Genomic DNA, 21,342 nt, shown 5'->3' on the forward strand with positions numbered 1-21,342 from the left:
AGGCAGAGAGACAAGCAGAGAGAGAGGAGGAAGCAGGCTCCCTGATGAGCAGAAAGCCTGATGCGGGGCTTTATCCCAGGACCCCAGGATCATGACCTGAGCTGAAAGCAAAGACTTTAACCCACTGAGCCACCCAGGCACCCCCAAAATTCAGTTTCTTAAAAGCGTTTTTGTTGTTGTTGAATTTAAGTCTTGTGATTGACCACTGGCAGAACTGAAGAGGTAAGAGCAGGAATCTCTCCCATTTTCTAACAAGAAAGTGTTCGGACAAAACACCTGTATATATCATCCTAAAAAGAAAAATGACATATTATTAAAAAGAAGAATGGCGGCTTTGACCATGCAATCAACAATGTCAAATACCAAAATATTTTCATGGTATTCTCTTTGCTTCAACACTTGTGAAATTTTGATTGTGTATCTATTTTTGTACTTAAATCCCATGTTATATTATCAAGAAGATGTGAACTTTGAAGACTAATGAGAGAAGAGATATATAGTGAAAACTTGCTCTCTTATCCGTTTTTACTGAGAAAGAGAAGTATTCCAATCATTTGGAGAATAAAACTTTTTTGAAGAGTCATTTCCCATCAAATTTTGACCTGTAGGTACTGAAATTTTGACCTGTGTATAAGTAAAGGTAGCAATAAAATGCTGTCACCTTAGAAGCTAGAGTGATGAAATTTGTTACTTCTAAAGCCAGAAGGTAAACAACTTTGTTTTTCTTTTTTTTTTTTAATTTAATTTAATATTTTATTAGAGCACCAACTCACCTTCACCCAATGGGTGGCAAGAATATTGCTTTTCTGGGTAAATAGTGGACATTCTTCAAATGCATATTGGTCTTATATTCTTGTATCCATTTTACACGTCTTCATTTTTATACCAAACAAAATAAAGTATGTTTAGTTATGTATTTCTGAAGAATAAACTTTCATGTCAGCATTCATTTTCTTCCTTTCCTTCAAACATTGGAAGTTATTTTATTAGAAATGCTGAAAAGATTCTTGAGATCAAGAAAACTATACCAATTATAATTGCTGCATAAAATTAAGCATATTGAAGGCACTTACTACATATTTTCATAATAATAGACTTCCTTAAATAAGCATTTGTTTCTGATTTGAACAGAAAGCTCTTACTTGTTTCCATGTAAATATATATAGATGATAGATAGATAGATAGATGACAGATGATATAGATATAGATAGATATAGATATATCTATACCTATATCTATTTTGTTTATTTGTTCCATATACTTTGCTCCATATATATATATATGTGTTACTTTAAACTAATTAAGCTCCCAGAATCTTAACTGTACAACTCTATCACTGAGCTTGTTCTTAACTGGATCAACAGCAAAAGTATCCCCAAACAATCACATAATTCTTAGAAATTTCACTGATAGCTTCTGAACATTTTGTGGCATTAATTTCCAATTCAATGGCATGTATATTCCTTACCATGTCAAGTTGTGTATCTGCTACTTCATACTTTCTATATTCAATATTAAGCACTATGTCATCAGTTCAGTGGATCGATATAGTATCTCTTGAATTTGGGCTAAATCATGGTGGAGAGTTAAGAGAGTTCACATATGTCTAAGGTAACACATTAAAGGTGTAGGCTATCTGGGCCCAATGAAAACAAAATTATTTAGATGTTTTTAATTTAGCTAAGTGTAGGGGGAAAATCATTCCGCTGTTCACTATCTGCTTTCTAATTGTCATAAACTGAATTGATTGATACAAAAGATACCACATTTGGAATAACAGCAAACTATTCTTACTGTATTTAATCCTCTACCTGCTATTTATTTGCATTGGTCAAGTTAGAGAATGAAAGGTAGATGTGATAGCAATCACTTTCCCATCATTATTTAGTATTTCAAATATGACATTAACCTGGCCATTCCATTGTTTTTCTTCTTGCAAGCCTCACTCAAAATTCAGTTTCTTTTTTTTTTAATTTTTATTTATTTATTTGACAGAGAGAGAGATCACAAGTAGGCAGAGAGACAAGCAGAGAGAGAGGAGGAAGCAGGCTCCCTGATGAGCAGAAAGCCTGATGCGGGGCTTTATCCCAGGACCCCAGGATCATGACCTGAGCTGAAAGCAAAGACTTTAACCCACTGAGCCACCCAGGCACCCCCAAAATTCAGTTTCTTAAAAGCGTTTTTGTTGTTGTTGAATTTAAGTCTTGTGATTGACCACTGGCAGAACTGAAGAGGTAAGAGCAGGAATCTCTCCCATTTTCTAACAAGAAAGTGTTCGGACAAAACACCTGTATATATCATCCTAAAAAGAAAAATGACATATTATTAAAAAGAAGAATGGCGGCTTTGACCATGCAATCAACAATGTCAAATACCAAAATATTTTCATGGTATTCTCTTTGCTTCAACACTTGTGAAATTTTGATTGTGTATCTATTTTTGTACTTAAATCCCATGTTATATTATCAAGAAGATGTGAACTTTGAAGACTAATGAGAGAAGAGATATATAGTGAAAACTTGCTCTCTTATCCGTTTTTACTGAGAAAGAGAAGTATTCCAATCATTTGGAGAATAAAACTTTTTTGAAGAGTCATTTCCCATCAAATTTTGACCTGTAGGTACTGAAATTTTGACCTGTGTATAAGTAAAGGTAGCAATAAAATGCTGTCACCTTAGAAGCTAGAGTGATGAAATTTGTTACTTCTAAAGCCAGAAGGTAAACAACTTTGTTTTTCTTTTTTTTTTTTAATTTAATTTAATATTTTATTAGAGCACCAACTCACCTTCACCCAATGGGTGGCAAGAATATTGCTTTTCTGGGTAAATAGTGGACATTCTTCAAATGCATATTGGTCTTATATTCTTGTATCCATTTTACACGTCTTCATTTTTATACCAAACAAAATAAAGTATGTTTAGTTATGTATTTCTGAAGAATAAACTTTCATGTCAGCATTCATTTTCTTCCTTTCCTTCAAACATTGGAAGTTATTTTATTAGAAATGCTGAAAAGATTCTTGAGATCAAGAAAACTATACCAATTATAATTGCTGCATAAAATTAAGCATATTGAAGGCACTTACTACATATTTTCATAATAATAGACTTCCTTAAATAAGCATTTGTTTCTGATTTGAACAGAAAGCTCTTACTTGTTTCCATGTAAATATATATAGATGATAGATAGATAGATAGATGACAGATGATATAGATATAGATAGATATAGATATATCTATACCTATATCTATTTTGTTTATTTGTTCCATATACTTTGCTCCATATATATATATATAGAGAGAGAGAGAGAGAGAGAGAGAGCTGTTGTAAAACTATACTTCTTATTGCATAAACAATTTATTGTTGAAAATTGTGAAATTGAAATAAGCCAAAATTAAGGAAAAAAAATACCCTGCAACCATGAAAAATATTCTAAATATTTAACATCCTGTACTGTATGGATCCTGTCAATTATAATGGGCATTGTAAATAACATCACACCCGTATGATCTGGATTGAATCAGCCATGCCCAAAATGTCCTCCTGGAATAGCTGCTTTTAAATTTCAGGTGCAAATTTCATGAGACCCATGGGTCTTGGGTAATTTTGAGTCTTATACTTAGAATATGTTAAAAGCCCTCAAATTTGTTTATTTTTCTTACAGAGAGATTCTATGGGATGCAGAACAACACATAATTATAATAAAAATGTAACAGCTTATTTTTTCTTTCATGTAAATAACATACAAATATATAAATAACAGTGAATTATTAATATGAAATTATTTAACTAATCCCCAATTCCTAAAAATCTATTTTTTTAAAGTTGCCCTATAAACATAGTTTTATAAACATTGGCATAAAGTCCTAGTCAGACTGGTATACATATTTTCATAGGAACATTCACCAGAGTAGATTTGCTTTGTTGAAGAGAATTTAGTTCTCCATTGTGAATTATGTTTGTTGGATCTATAGCAAAGCACATGATGCTTTAATGTTTTTTGTGCTATTATTTCCAAATGTCCTTCCAGTGGTTAAACCATTTTCCCCAATATTGCTGGAAAAAAAAATCCACTTCTCCAAACCTTTGCTCATTAGTGATGTTATTGGTGCCCCACAGGGACTCTCATCAGCAGACTGTCAGATACCCACATTACCCAGCTGCTAAGAATGTTAGTGCTAAAGGCTCATAACCACCACCTTTTTTGGAAAATTGATGCAGCCAAACAGGAGCCATCTCACCCAGGTTATGATTACCCTCTTCCTGGGATTGTCAGGCTAATGACTTGCTGAACTGAAAGTGTGGTAGACAATTTAGTTCCCATTCTTTAAGTTGAGGCTAACTCTGTAGTGCAGTTTGTGCACAGAACTTTTCATGAAATCAACTGATGTAAGTCTCCAGCTAAGATCATTACTTCTATAGAGTTTTTTTCCCTTGTGCTACCTTGTTTCCTCCATTCCCATTTTATGAGAATTTCCTCAACCAATCACTTCCTCCAAGAACTCCTGTATTAAGCTAGGCTTCTAGATAGTAAGGACCATGATGATTCTAAGAAGCAGACTCTCACAATGGGATTCAAAAGTGGTTTTTGAGTGGCCTATGGCAAAAAAGATCCCATTATTGATGATATATTAATTACTGATAGTTCTTGGAAAGCTGTAGCAGTGGGACGTCTAAGATTTTTACTTGTAGTGAGTGGAGATGGGATGCAGGGAAAGTGACATATAATGTGGGATAACATTGTTAACATTTGAGATTTAAAAGGAAATCATAACCAAAAGGACATGAAATTAGGTGGCTATTATTAAGTATCATTAATGCATGAAATAATCTAAGAAAATGCAAGAGCCAGGGATCCTCTTAGACAACATTTAAGATGGCATTCATCTTCTACAGATGGAACTGAAAACCTAAGTATTAAATGCAGTGAGGACTTCAAATAAGACTGAAATCTCAGAAGAAAGCAAACTCCTAGATCAAAGTCAGAACACTCATATGAGTCATGATTTTAGTGTAGTTTATTTCTTTCTTTTTTTTTAATTTGACTTATCTTTTATAATTTTTCCACAATATAGTATTATGCGATAAAATTTCCTTAATTTTTGTTACTTTATTTTTTATTTAAATTCAATTAGTATATAGTGTATTATTAGTTTCAGAGGTAAAGTTCAGTGATTCATCAGTTGTATATAACACCCAGTGCTCATTACATCATGTCCCCTCCTTAATGCCCATCACCCACTTACCCTATTCTCCCAGGTCCCTCCCCTGCAGAAACCAAACCCTCAGTTTGTTTCCTATGATTAAGAGTCTCATGATTTTGTCTTGTTTTATTTTTCCCTCTCTTCCCCTATGCTCCAATTTTGTTTCTTAAATTCCACACATGAGTGAAATCTTATGATAATTGTCTTTGACTTATTTGTAGCTGGATGTAATATATGTCTTTACATTAAAATAAGGAAGGAGTTTTTTTTTTCCTCAAATCAGAATCATATGTTTAATACTTAAAGAAATCTTTATAATTGTAAAACAAAGTCCTAATTCTACTTAACATGATACAACTATCTTGCATAAAACCAAAATTGTACTAACCCTTCCTCAGTAAAAGAGATAAAGTCTATGAAAGATGGTTGGTTACACTACTGGATGCCCTGTGACTTAAAACTATGATGTAAAATTGGGACACTTGGGTGGCTCAGTTGTTAAGTGTCTGCCTTCAGCTCAGGTTATGATCCTGAGATCCTGGGATCAAGCCCTACATCAGGTTCCCTGCTCAGTGGGAAGCCTGCTTCTCCCTCTTCCATTCCCCCTGCTTGTATTCCCTCTCTCACTGTTTCTCTCTCTGTCAAATAAATAAAAATATTTTAAAAAAACTATGATGTATAATTAACTGAAATACTATATAGAAAGCAAGTGCAGGGGCACCTGGGTGGCTCAGTCATTAAGCGTCTGCCTTCGGCTCAGGTCGTGATCCCAGGATCCTGGGATCGAGCCCTGCATCAGGCTCCCTGCTCCATGGGAGGCCTGCTTCTCCCTCTCCATTCCCTCTGCTGTGTTCCCTCTCTTGCTGTGTCTCTCTCTGCCAAATAAATAAAGAAAATCTTAAAAGAAAATAAAAATAGAAAGTAAGTGCATCTTGCATTATGTGATCAGGGAAACATCGAAGAAAACAAATATTTGCTATACACACATGTGCAAGTGCACAAACATACTTAGAGTAAAATGAGAAATAATCTTGACATCATAGTTCTTATTTCTGTAACTGGTCACAAGATCATAGCTGATATTTATAACTATTTTTTCCACTATCCATTCCGTATTACCTCTGTCTTCAACAAGCACCTCAGCTGGTCATTGTTCTTTACCAACCTTTATTCCTGAAGGGCCTGGGCCATTGGTAGTTGTGCCTCCATAAGGTTGTTTTAGTTTTCCATTGACTTAATCACAGGGTATGGTAATACTCAGAAGCACTTTGAGGGATCTTCTGTATTATACAAATACCCTTCCTTACTTCCACTGGGGAGTAATTAATTTCTCCTTGGTAGTCAGGATCAATCACCCCAGCCAATATTGTAATGCCCTTCTTTGCCTGTTGATTCAGTGGCATGAGGACTTTTAAGTGACCAAGTAGCAATCTTAACTTACAATTCAGTAAAACTATTGTATCTCCTGCTGTAAGCATTCATTCCTCTGGAACAAAGACATCTAGGCCAGAATAACCTAAGTTCATGAGAATAGGAAGTAAACATTTTGCTTGTGAGTGGTGTTGCTCTAATTTCTACTCCTCAATTCCTGTGCCTATGAATCCTGGCTACTGGAGAAACAACCATATATTGGACATTTTTTTTAATTGGACACTTATTTACAACATATTCAGATTTCTAGAAAACCTTGCACAAGCCATGCAAAGTATTTCCACCCAGCTGGTCCTGTAACTAAGTCTCCAAGAGGTCACTTCACTGTTCTATCAGAAGAGCTGCCTCAGGATGGTGGGGGACATGATGAGACCATGGAAAGTTCTAAAAGCATGGATCCATTGTTGTACTTCTTTTCACTGTGGGGTTCCTTGATCAGAAGCAATGTTGTGTGAAATACCATGATTGTGGATAAGGCATTCTATAAGTTCATGGATAGTAGTTTGGCAGAAACACTACATTCAGGGAAAGAAAACCTATAGCCAGTGTAAGAGTCTATTCCAATAAGAACAAATGCTACCCTTTCCATGATGGAAAAAATCCAATGTAATCCATCTGACACCAGGAAGCTGGCTGAACATCCAGGGAATGGTGCCATCTTGGGAGCTCAGTGTTGGTCACTGATACTGGCAGATTTGGCACTCAGCATTGGCAGTAGCCAAGAGTCCATGCTGCTGTGCCCATGCATAACATCTTTCTTTGTCATCATAGCCACTTTGTTCATGAGCCCATTTGGCAATAACAAGGGTGGTTAGAGAAAGATGAGTGACTACCAATAAAACAGGACATCCTATCTACTTGATAATTAAAATCTTCCACTGTTGAGGTTGCCCTTTCATTACCATTTTCATGGGACCGAAATTCCTTCATTTTTTTGTCTATTCAGAGAGGTTTCACCAAAACTTTCACCCAAACTTCATTGTTGCCAATTTTCCAATAATGTTCCTTCCAAGTCCCTGACCATCCAGCCAAACCATTAGCCAGAGCCCATCAATCAGCATATAATAACATGTCTAGCTATTTCACCTTCTAAGAAAAGTGAATAAGCAGATGCACTGCTAAAACTTCTGTCACTGGGAAGATTTTCTTTCACCAGTTTTCTTCAAGGATGTTCGAGAGAGGGGCTCTAGTGTACTTGCCCACTTTCAGGTTGTGCCTGAATCTGTGTAAACCAGGCCTGAATCTTTTCTTCCATCACCAGTTGATCACAGAGAACTCTCCATGATGCCATAGGTACAAGCTTGGAGATAGAAAGCAGTATGGCAGAAGCAGGGGCCATAGGTATTTGGGCCACTTCTTTATTTAACATCTTTGTGCCTTAAGGGTCAATTTGGGCCCAAACGTGGATATTCGACTTCCATCTGCTAATGGAGCATTTCTGTGCATGCACAAATTTATGGCTTTATGGGTTAGAGAACACTCAGTTCATGACTGAAAGGTCAGTTTGCATGGCAACTTGGTGCCGTGTAATTAAGCATTGGTTCATTCATTCTTTACTAAGGCATAGTAGCAGGCCAAAAGCTATTTCTTGAAAGAAAAGTAGTTATCTGTGGAGGGCAGCAAGGCTTTGCTTGTGTTGTGATTTACAAACAGGGCCTGCCAACGTGCAAAGAGAATTTCTGCCTGTCACTGTAACTTCAAGCATCATTGCATTTGCTGGATCATATGGCTTAAGCAGCAGAGGAACTTATACAGCAGTCTGGATCTATTGCAGAGCCTTCTCTTGTTCATGGTCCCACTCAAATTTAACAGCTTTCTGAGTCATCTGGTAAATAGACCTGAGTAACACACTCAAATGAAGACCATGATGCCTCCAAAATCCAAAGAGATGCTCACTAGGTGTTGTACCTCTTTTTTGTTTATAGAAGGGCCAAATGCTACAACTTATCCTTCACCTTTGAAGGGATATCTGAAAATGAAAATTACCCACAGTACTCGACCCTTTGAAATATCACTGAGGTCAACCCCTAAATTTTAGTCAGATTTACTTCCCACACTCTGGCATATAAATGTTTTACCAGTAAGTCTAGAGAAGTTACTACTTATTGCTCATTTGATCCACTTATAATAATGTCAGAAGTATAATAAACAACTGTGATTTCACTGTGGAAGAGAAAGGCAATCAAGATCCCTACAAACTGAATTATGACATAGGGCTGAAGAGTTGATAATACCCCTAAGGTTGAACAGTGAAGGTGTATTCTTGGACTTACTACTTCTGGTGGATCTTATTGACAGGAATGGAGAAAAAAAGTATTTGCCAGATGAATAGCTGCATACAAGATATGGGGTCATGTGTTAATTCACTCAACAATAAGACCACATCTCTTACAACAACTGTAGTTAGAATTACCAATTGGTGAAAATCTATGTTTATATTCTAAAATCAGCCATCTTCTATAAAGGCCAAATAGCTGAGTTCAATGGAAATATGGTAGAGGTCACATCCCTGCATTCTTTACATCACTTGTTGTGGCATTAATCTTTGCAATCCATTCTGAAATGTGTTATTGCTTCTGGAAATAGCTTCAGGAAGTCATTAGGCCTACTGTGAGAGGGTTCTAAGCAAAAACTCCATTGATCACCTAGCCTCAGAAGCCCCTACCTTCATTGTGGACCACAATGGTGGTAGTAGTCACTCATCTTTCTCTAACCACCCCTGTTATTGCCAAATGGGCTCATGAGCAAAGTGGCTGTGATGACAAAGAAAGACGTTATACATGGGACCACAGTGACATTTTAGTTCTCCCCAAATCAGTGTCAGGTCAGAGCCAGTATCATTAATATCTTTACATTTAATCAGATGATCAGTTCCAAAAACCAGGAACTAATTAAGAAAAGTCATCCTTAGGGGTGGGTGGCTTAGTCAGTTAAGTGTCTGCTCTGGCTCAGATCATGAGCCCAGGGTTCTGGGTCTGAGTCTCACATTGGGCTCCTTGCTCAGCAGGGAGCATACTTCTCCATCTGCCTGCTTCTCACTCCCCCTGCTGTGTTCTCTCTCTGGCAAATAAATAAAATCCTAAAAAAAGAAAAGAAAAAAAAAAGAGAGAAAAAGGAAAGAAAACTCAGTGAATCAGTGGAGCCAATTATGTAAGGGAGAAGTAGGAGAGGTAGGCTCCCCAATAAGCAAGGAGCCAGATGTAGGACTTGATCCCACGACCCTGGGATCATGACCTGAGCTGAAAGCATATGCTTAACGAACTGGGCCACCCCGACATGCACAAAAGCCTCATCGGGCTTCCCAGAAGTGCCAGGGAATAAGTTAACACAGTCTAGAGAGTGGATGAGTGGGAGAGTTATTTCCTCTTTGGGTAGTCTTTGACCAATAAAAGACACAAGTTGGGCAGGACCCAAAAGAATACAATAAATTTTTGTATTTTGTGTCACCAAGAACTGTCCCTAGATAGAATAGTGTTCTACTGGTATGTCTAGACACACCCCACATGATACAGTTCCCAACTATATTTATTATAAACTTTTTTAAAAATTTCTTTTCAGTGTTCCAGAATTCATTGTTTATGCACCACACCCAGTGCTCCATGCAATATGTGCCCTCCATAATACCCACCACCAGGCTCACCCAACCTCCCACCCCCTGCCCCTTCAAAACCCTTAGATTGTTTTTCAGAGTCCACAGTCTCTCATGGTTCATCTCCCCCTCCAATTTCCCCCAACTCCCTTCTCCTCTCCATCTCCCCATGTCCTCCGTGTTATTCCTTATGCTCCACAAACAAGTGAAACCATATGATAATTGACTCTCTCTGCTTGACTTATTTCACTCAGCATAATCTCTTCCAGTCCTGTCCATGTTGATACAAAAGTTGGGTATTTATCCTTTCTGATGGAGGCATAATACTCCATGGTATATATGGACCACATCTTCCTTATCCTATTGTCCATTGAAGGGCATCTTGGTTCTTTCCAAGGTTTGGTGACTGTGGCCATTGCTGCTATGAACATTGGGGTACAGATGGCCCTTCTTTTCACTACATCTGTATCTTTGGGGTAAATACCCAGTAGTGCAATTGCAGTGTCATAGGGAAGCTCTATTTTTAATTTCTTGAGGAATCTCCCCACTGTTTTCCCAAATGGCTGCACCAACTTATAAACTTTTGATGGGCTCTTTAACTCTCTTTCCTTTGCCCCACTTCCTTTATGCTTTGATTGGTGGTTCCTAGGAATTGCACTTCTAATAAAGTGTTAGTTCATAAGCTTTGTTTTAGACTTTGTTCTCTGGATCTCAGTGTAAGACATTCCTTAAATGGGAAATACCATCTCACTTTTTCATCTCCCAAATGAAAAAATTGTTTTATGGTGTTGCATTCCACACACTGATTTCAGAAAGTTAATAATTTGATAATATACTTATTTGATCTTCACAATGAGAATTTTCTTAATTCCATGATAACTAGAAAGCAAGAGCATAAAATTATAGTATATTTAATATATTCCTATTCAGATCACATATATAGTAATGATATAAATAGCAATGCATTAGACACTCTGGTAAGATTATATGACCTTGTGAGAACTGAAGAAATGTACATCCACATAAGGCAAGATAAAACTATCTTACATGAAGTCATTATCGAACAATTAAATATTGAATTTTGAAATATTAGCTGTAACTATTGTGGGGATTAAGATAAAATAGTGATCACTTAGCTCATTGGAAATGACTTAAAAGGGAGTGGAATAGTTCAAATCTTTCTAAATTAATAGTTGCAAAACAACCAGAGTGAGAATAGTTTTATCACTTTGTCTCCAATGATAAGAAGCATGGTCAAGGAAGGATGGATTAAAATTAATAGAAAACAATAACTCACTTGCAAGAATCATCTAAGTATGTGAAGTAACTATGATCATTTAATTAAAGGAGACAATTAAAAATTTAATTCTAATAAAGTAGTTTAGATAAGTTAAAGTCTTCAAACCATTGTTTGATATCATGTATAATTCCTATCGATTCTGAACCATCTCAAATTGATTTATACTTAATGCTGACATCAATTATCATAATATCCTAAGATTCTGTTTGCTTATTTAAATCATTTAATTAATTAGATATAAGCAATAAAATACATGATTAAGTATTTTTCATTACTCTAATACTTAGAGCACTATTAATTGAGTCCCTATTATAGTCTTTTACTTAAGCTAATAATTCAAAAAACATTAACTTCTTAATTTTAAAATACAATTTAAGATATCATTATTTATTTTAAATGAAGAAGCTGAGACGAGAAAAGTAAACTACTATTTACATAAAAAAGATCAAGTTTAGCTTCCATTTTGAGGTTACTTAATTTCAAAGTCCAAGTATTTCATTAAAATTCTATACTAGCCAGAGGTTCAAATTATGCCAAATATACAATTCTTAAACACAACAAAAAATAACATTCTTAAATGAAATAAACAAGTATCTTTAGACAATAGAGGAGTGATTGACAATGCTAAAACAGATTTTAAATTTTAATATGTAACGTGGAGGGAGTAGTAAAGGTCATCACAAATAGTTTAGAAATAAAAATGGCTGAGTTAAATTTTACCATCGATAATTTTGGGTAAAGTAGATAGATACAACACTACTCTAAAAAGACAAAAATGGGATATATTCACTTAAGATATTTTTTTAAAAATTGGAGGTATTTAAAAAAAAAACAGTCTAAAGATGTTCCCTTCATTTCAACTTCCATTATAAAATTACGTGTCTCCAAAAGTACATTGTTATATGCAGTTGGAGTACTATTGAAATTCATTCTTTTTTTTTTTTAAGATTTTATTTATTTATTTGCCAGAGAAAGAGAGAGATCTCATGTGCACAAGCAGGGGGAGCAGCAGGCAGAGGGAGAGGGAGAAGCAGGCTCCCCACTGAGCAGAGAGCCCCAACTTGGTGCTCAATCCCAGGACCCTGGGATCAAGGCCTGAGCCAAAGACACATACTTAACCAGCTGAGACACTGAGGTTCCCTGAGCCTCAGTCTTTTTTGATGACAGTTTAACATATGCAATTCAATAATATGGTACACCACAATAGAATAAAGTATACAAAATTGAAAAAAAATTGAGAAAATTCAGGATTCTTCCATGATAAAAACTCTCAAAAGATTATGTATAGAAGGAATATACCTCAACATAATAAAGGCCATATAAATCAAGCCCACAGAGAGAATCATACTCAATGGTGAAAAGTTAAAAGCCTTTGCTCTAAGACCAGGAACAAGGCAATGATGCCCATTTTTATCCTTTCTATCCATCAGAATAATGAAAATATTAACCAAACCAATTAGGTAAGGAAAAGAAATATGAGGCATCTAATCCAGAAAGGAAGAAGAAAATTATGTATGTTTGTATATAATATGATCTTATATATAGGACACCCTAAGAAAAAGAAGAGAGAAAACCTAAAGACTCCAATAAAAAACTGTTAAAAGTAATTAGTGAATTCAGTAAAGTTTCTAGACACAAAATCAACATACAAAAATTGGTTGTATTTTTTAAATTGAGATATAATTTATATAAAATGTTATATTGGGGCGCCTGGGTGGCTCAGTGGGTTAAGACCTCTGCCTTCTGTTCAGTTCATGATCCCAGGGTCCTGGGATCAAGCCCCACATTGGGCTCTCTGCTCAGCCGAGAGCCTGCTTCCCCCCAACCTCTCTCTCTCTGCCTGCCTCTCTGCCTACTTGTGATCTCTGTCAAATAAATAAATAAAATCTTTTAAAAAAATGTTATATTGATTTCAATTGTACATGATTCAGTATTTGTATATGTTGCAAAATGATCACCACATTAAGTCTAGTTAACATCCATAACCATACATAGTTATATTTTTTCCTTCTGATAGGAACTTTTAATATTTACTCTCCTAGCAACTTTCAAATATACAATACCATATTATTAGCTCTACTCACCATGCTGTATATCCCCATGACTTATTTATTTTAAAACTACAGGTTTGGGGGACGCCTGGGTGGCTCAGTGGGTTAAGCCACTGCCTTCGGCTCAGGTCATGATCTCGGGGTCCTGGGATCGAGTCCCGCATCGGGCTCTCTGCTTGGCGGGGAGCCTGCTTCCCTCCCTCTCTCTGCCTGCCTCTCTGCCTACTTGTGATCTCTCTCTGTCAAATAAATAAATAAAATCTTTAAAAAAAAATAAAATAAAAAAAATAAAACTACAGGTTTGGGGCGCCTGGGTGGCTCAGTGGGTTGGGCCGCTGCCTTCGGCTCGGGTCGTGATCTCAGGATCCTGGGATCGAGTCCCACATCGGGCTCTCTGCTCAGCGGGGAACCTGCTTCCCTCTCTCTCTCTCTCTCTCTCTGCCTACCTCTCTGTCTACTTGTGATCTCTCTCGGTCAAATAAATAAATAAATCTTTAAAAAAAAAAAAACTACAGGTTTGTGCCTTTTGCCTACCTTCATCCATTTTGCCCACCTCCCCATCCCCTGTCTCTGGCAACCATCAATCTACTCTTTGTGTTTATGCACCCCCCCTTTTTTTAAAGCTTCCCCATATAAATGAAACCCTACAGTATCTGTTTTTCTCCATCTGACTTATTCCACTTAACATAATGCCCTCAAGGTTTACTCACATTTTTGTAAATGGCAGGATTCCTTTCCCTTTTATGGCTGAATAATATTCTGTGAGATATATATATATATATATAGAGAGAGAGAGAGAGAGAGAGAGATATCTATATATCTATATATATATGGAAATAGAAGAGGATGATATAGATATATGTGTGTATAGAAGAGGATGATAGATATAGACGTGTGTGTGTGTATATATATAAAAATGTGTATATTTTTATTATGTATCTCTATATATTACATATGTATCTATATATGTCTGTGTGTATATGTGTGTGTGTTCTTTGTTTATTAATCCACTGATGGATACTAGGGTGTTTCCATGTCTTGGTTATTATAAATAGAGTTCCAGTGAACATGGGACTGCATATATCTTTACAAGTTAGTGTTTTAATTTCTTTCAGATAATTACACAGAATTAGATTATTAGATGACATGGTAGTTCTATTTTTAATTTATTGAGATGCCTCCATACAATTTTCATTAGTGGCTGCACTAATTTACATTCCTACCAATATAGCATAGGGTTCTCTTTTCTCTACACCCTCTCCAGAATTTGTTGTCTTGTGTCTTCATTTTTTTAAATTTAATTTTATTTTGTCAATGTTCCAAGATTTATTGTTTATATACCACATGCAGTGCTCCATGCAATATGTGCCTCCTTAATACCCACCACCAGGTTCACCCATCCCCCTACCCCCTTCCCTCTAAAACAGTTTGTTTCTCAGAGTTTACAGTCTCTCATGGTTCATCTCCCCCTCTGATTTCCACCAATTCACTTTTCCTTTCCTTCTCCTAATGTCCTCCATGGTATTCCTTATGTTCCATAAGTAAGTGAAACCATATGATAATTGACTCTCTCTGCTTGACTTATTTCACTCAGCATAATCTTTTCCAGTCCCATCCATGTTGATACAAAAGTTGGGTATTCATCCTTTCTGATGGCTGATTAATATCCTATTGTATATACGGACCACATCTTCTTTACCCATTCATCTGTTGAAGGGCATCTTGGCTCTTTCCACAGTTTGGCATTTGTGGAAATTGCTGAAATGAACATTGGGGTACATATGGCCCTTCTTTTCACTACATCTGTATCTTTGGTGTAAATATCCAGTAGTGCAATTGCAAGGTCATAGGGTAGCTCTATTTTTTAAATTTTTTGAGGAATCTCCACACTGTTGTCCAAAGTGGTTGCACCAACTTGCATTCCCACCAACAGTGTAAGAGGGTTCCCCTTTCTCTACATCCTCTCCAACATTTGTTGTTTCCTATCTTGTTAATCTTTGCCATTCTAACTGGTATAAGGTAGTATCTCAGTGTGGTTTTGATTTGAATTTCCCTGATGGCTAATGATGAACATTTTTTCCTGTGTCTGCTAGCCATTTGCATGTCTTCTTTGGAGAAGGGTCATTCACAACCATTCTCTTACAACATATACAAAAAAAAACTCAAAATGGATGAAAGACCTTAACGTGAGACAGGAATCCATCAAAATCCTAGAGAACACAGGTAGTAACCTCTTTGGCACTGGTCACAGCAGCTTCTTTCAAGACACGTCTCCAAAGGCAAAGGAAACAAAAGCGAAAATGAACTTTTGGGACTTCATCAAGATCAAAATCTTCTGCAGAGCAAAGGAAACAGTCAATGAAACAAAAAGCAACCCACAGAATGGGAGTATATATTCACAAATGACACTACAGACAAAGGGTTGATATCCAAGATCTATAAAGAATTCCTCAAACTCAACACCCAAAAATCAGATAGTTATGTCAAAAAATGGGCAAAAGACATATCTTGTATCTTTTTGATAATAGCCATTTTAACAGTTATAAGGTGATATCTCACTGTAGTTTTGATTTGTATTTTTCTAATGATTAGTCATATTGAAGATCTTTTTAAGTACCTGTTAGCCACCTGCATGTCTTCTTTGGAAAAATGTCTACTCAGATCCTCTGCACATTTTAATAAGATTGTGTGTTTTTTGTTATTGACTTGTTTGAGTTCTTTATATGTTTCTGACATTAACCCCTTATCAGATATATGACTTGAAAATACGTTCTCCCATTTGGTAGTCTACCTTTTCATTTTGTTGATGGTTTCCTTTGCTGTACAGAATCTTTTTAGTTTGATGTAGTCTCTCTTGCTTATTTTTGCTTTTGTTGCCTTTGCTTTTGGCATAAAATTTTAAAAAAAAATCATTGCTAAGACCGTGTCAAAGAACTTACCACAATGTTTTTGTCTAGGAGTTTTATGTTTTCATGTTTTACATTCAAGTGTTGAGCCCATATGACTTGAGTTTTGTATACAGTGTGAGGTGGTGGTCCAGTTTCATTCTTTTGCATTTGGCTGTCCAGTTCTCACAACACCATTTATTGAACAGAGTATCAACTCTTGATTGGACTGTTATAATACTTTTCTACCAAATACCCATGCTTACTCTGTTGTCCTCTAACAAATGCTGATGAGAGGTTGAAGATGAGAATAGAGAAGTAACCATTAGATTTGGCAACAGGGAAGTGATTGATATACAGCAAATGTTGCACTTTGCTGAAAATTTCAGGTAGCTTGGTAATGGAGTATGCATTTTAAAAAATCATGAATTTAAATTCTGTTTGGAGAGTAGAAGGGAATATGGAAAGAAGTAAAACTAAAGTGTTTATTGACCTACTCACTGCAAGGTTCAGCTAGGTTGCTGAGTCTATTGACCTGAAGTCACAATTCCTCTCATGTGGCCCTTTCTGAATACTTACTATATCTGTTAGGATAACCACTTCTACTCTACTCTTTGTGCTTTCAAACTCAGGAGTGGTAAGCAAGCTGTAGTGATGCTCATTGTAGAGCCCTCCAGGGCCTCCTTAAATCAGAATAATGTGCCCTAAGAAACATACATGGTGGGTTTGCCATCTATGACTAGTCTTGGCATAGTGTGCTATTCTTTATTGGTTTCCCTAAACCTGAACTCTCTTCAAATTGCCTATTTTAAATGTGCCTCTGTCTCCTAGGACTCTGGCTGATAAATACAATTAAAACAAAAATGGTAAAACAAAATGGCCACAACAATAGATTAATTTGATTGATAAATTCAGGAGCAAATGGACTTGGAAGTATTTCAGAATTTTAAGTATCAAAAAAAGAGGAAAGCATAAGAAAGAGGACAGGTGATAACTGAATTAAATAGGGCTTATTCTAGATGACATGAGCAAGGAGGGTCTTTCTGAATGACTTATGAGAAGACTGCTATATCTGAGGAGGAATGAGCTATTGGAAGACCTGGGATGAAAATATTCCAGCTTTCCCACCATTCCAAAAGGGAATGACTAATGGTTCCCAAATAATTAAAAACTTAGTAATTAAACAGCAGGAGTTGAAAGATCAGAGAGACAGAAACCTAGTGAGGAAGAAAAGAAGATAAAGTAAGAGGCTTACACAGGAGCATATCAGATAGGATCACGCTGGCCATAATAAAGAGTTGGAATACTAAGAATAATAGGAAACTATTAGAAGTATTTAATTAAGGGAGGGTGTGCTCTGATCAGCATTTTAATAGCTGACTGCTATTGGATTGAGAGAGGGAAAAACCAGAAATACAATGATAAGTTAGGATGCTACTTCTGTAGTGAAAGGTGATGGCAGAAATAGTATGATAGTGATAGAGGAGGGTTTTAAAATTTATTTTGATAGGAGAGCCACAGGACTTTGTGATGACAATATATGTAAGGATAGGAAGTGAAGTTTTGATCACCTAAACATGTGATAGTGTCATTTACAAAACACAAAATACTGGGGGGTGGGAAGTGGAGATTTGATTAGAGAAGAAGTTATAGCTAGGAGTTATATCTTGGTCATGTTAATTTCTATAAAATCATACTAGACAAGGTAGAAGGAATCAGTGATGTGTCTTTGTTACTTCTGAAAGAATTATTGGCTTGGGGAGTACATGAAATTCAAGAAGAAATCTATTTTGAGTCTTTAAGTAGACTAAAATTAAGTCTAAAATAAATACTAGTAGTTGCAATTGAGCAAAACTCGGCATCATTCCTGAAATTCTGGCAACTACACCACATGTGTTGCTTAGCATAGACTATCCTGGTTTAAGGAGGTGCTAGAAAAGAGACTACATTAAATATCACAATAACTTATTTCTAATAAGGGACAGGTGTAAGACAAAAAAACACAGCTAATGCATAGCTGCCACAGCAAACAAGGAAAAGAGGTTTTCAGCTCAGAGATAAATTTTCTGATGTGAATGCCTCTATCTCTAGTCTCTTTCTAAGCTGCTTCAAGTTTCCAATTTGCAGGACTATAGAATGCAACTATAGTAAAATTTCTGCTCAGCTTTTCTTTGGGCCCTAAAGATTCAGAAACTTATTACCAATTCTAATCCATTACTCTGACTGTTTTCATTTAGAATCCTTTCCCTACCAAAGCCGAGGGTGTTCTCAGTGTCTTCAATACTGTTCTTTGCCTGGTAGGTTTCAGATAACCATTGCATTCAGCCTTATTCTCACCTTTACCTTTGGACCGCATCTACCAGCTAGAGACCAGTGTGTCCACTGGTACATGCAGCCTCAGAACAAATACACTTGTAGGAAAATGCAGGTTTTAATACAGCTGCTGGCTCTAAACTTCTGTGATTCTGTAATCTGAGGTACTGCTTCTAGCATGCTATATAACTAAGACTTGAGTTATTTTTTTTTTCCTCCTACCAATGAAGTTCACTATTTCTTTCTGGAAAATAAAAAGCTTATTTTATAATCCACACATTTAAAAATGAATAAATAAAACCCACATGCTAAAACTGTTCACTGTAGAAAGAGGTACAATTTCAGCCTCAACTGAAATAGAACTTTATATATGTAAGAATTTTGAGCTTGATGATGTGTTCCTATTAATTACAGACAGTGACAAGACCCCAGATTTGTTTTGTTCCAGTGTTAGAATTCTGAGCTAAACAATGTTCATATTTCAAAGTGAGAACCAGATTAATATTTACATTATTCAACCTCTGGTGCCAGGATCTCTTTTCTTTTTCACATGAAATATAAAAATGAATCTCAAAAGACTGATCTCCACAACCACTTATATAGTGAATGTATGAACACAGATACAATCCCAAAGGTCATTAATCAGTCACAGCTTAGCATTTTATCAACAGCAGGACAAATTTTGAAGTATCTGAATCTTATGCTTCCATTTGCCAGGATTAACATATCACACTGTTCCTACTAATATTCCAAAGGGATGTAGAAAATAAGAAAGTGATTTTCTGGGAAGAAAAATGAAAAGGGAAAAAAAAAAGTGCTAGAGAGTTAAAATAAGTGAGTGAAGTAAGACAAACAAAGGATAAAGTAAAAAAGACTGAGGGCTCCCTGAATCTTAAGGGGAAAATGTATAGATTCTTTTTCACACTGAAATTGAATTCCATGACTTTTCCATACTGTGTGTTGTCTTTCTTTCCCAATCCTCACATAAAATATTTCAGGGTGACAAATTGTTCCCTTGAGTAACACTTTAAACAGGTGATGAATTTTAGATGTATGCAAGGTTGATTCTAGGAAATATTGTGATGAAGAGAAATATGTTTGAGACAAACTCTTACCTCTAAGCACTTCCCTTTGTGTCCCTGCACATTTTTATTCCCTCCTGACCTGTAGCCCTCACTGTCACTCTCCTCTTGCTTCAATCTCAAGACACAAGTCACTTAATTCCCTCAACGCATGAGGCATCCATAAAATTAAATATAAAATATGAAAGCATATATGTGACAGTTGTGGAAATGTGCCACTCAGATCTTCTGTAGGGATAATACTTTACCAAAGCCTCCAGCTGTTGCACCTTTGGGATCAGCACTGCATTTCCATCGAGGTTATGCTGCCTGCTGCCAGGCTTTTCTGAATCAATGACTGAGCACAACATGGATACTTAAGTGGACTCATTACAGTGAGATATAGGAGTTTTCCAACAAGAGATTGTGTCTCAGGGATTTATTTTTCAACTGGTCAAACCTTTGTTGGAACCATGCCACATGCATGGATCTTCCTCCCAAACCATCTTTCTCTCTTTCTTTCCTTCCATAGGTATAAATCCATTCTAGGTATAAACACTGTATTAATGGTATGGTATACTATTCTGAAGTATAAACATTCTACTCTCCATTTCTTGCTCTCTTCTACAGTGAAAGACTTGTGTATCTAATTTTATTGTGGTTTTTATCACTTGGTGGTTCTGATGCAAATGGTACTAGGATATTTTTTAAAAAAGAGAGAGAGAGAGAGAAACATGAAAAAAATGAATATTTTGAAATTGGTCATTCATTGTCTAGAATAAAAAGATGCAAACCTGAATGGTAGGAGGGGAACCAATAGAACATAAGGTAAAAAGGCTTACATTATTATATTTAAAACATAATGCTAAAGATTTCTCCTGCAGCTACATTGGGGAATGGTGGAAGTCTTCACTCTTCAATCAGGTGCACTGATTCAGGTTGTTTTTTTGTTTTGTTTTGTTTTGTTTAATTTTATTTTTTTATTTGACATATAACAAGTAGGCAGAGAGGCAGGCAGAGAGAGAGAGAGGAAAGCAGGCTCCCTGCTGAGCAGAGAGCCTGGTGCAGGGCTCAGTCCCAGGACTGTGAGATCATGACCAAAGCCGAAGGCAGAAGCCAAAACCACTGAGCCACCCAGGCGCCCCTCAGGTATTTTAAATAATTGTTCAGTGGTGAGGATGACAAGGTCTAACAAAATAGCAAAATTAACTAGTTACTGCTATCTTGAATTAACTCATTGAAGAGGGTTAATGAAAAACTGATGATGGTTAATCAGCAGTTCAAGGCTGACTATGACAGCCAAAGAATCTCTTTCATCAAGAACAGAAACTGCTGAGTATCAGATTGAACATCTGATAGGATCATAGATACCCAGAAACATTTTAATGCTTGTTTGTAGCAGATCTCTTATGTTAAAGTCAGGGCCCTCATGGGGTAGGGGCATATGTATGGAACACATGTGGGTATTAGATTGGCAGATTCTTTTGGAATCTCAGAACTTGCAGAAG

The sequence above is a fragment of the Enhydra lutris genome, unplaced genomic scaffold (assembly GCF_002288905.1).
Source record: "Enhydra lutris kenyoni isolate GAN:26980312 unplaced genomic scaffold, ASM228890v2 scaffoldscaffold21, whole genome shotgun sequence".
In the NCBI taxonomy this organism is placed as follows: domain Eukaryota; kingdom Metazoa; phylum Chordata; class Mammalia; order Carnivora; family Mustelidae; genus Enhydra; species Enhydra lutris.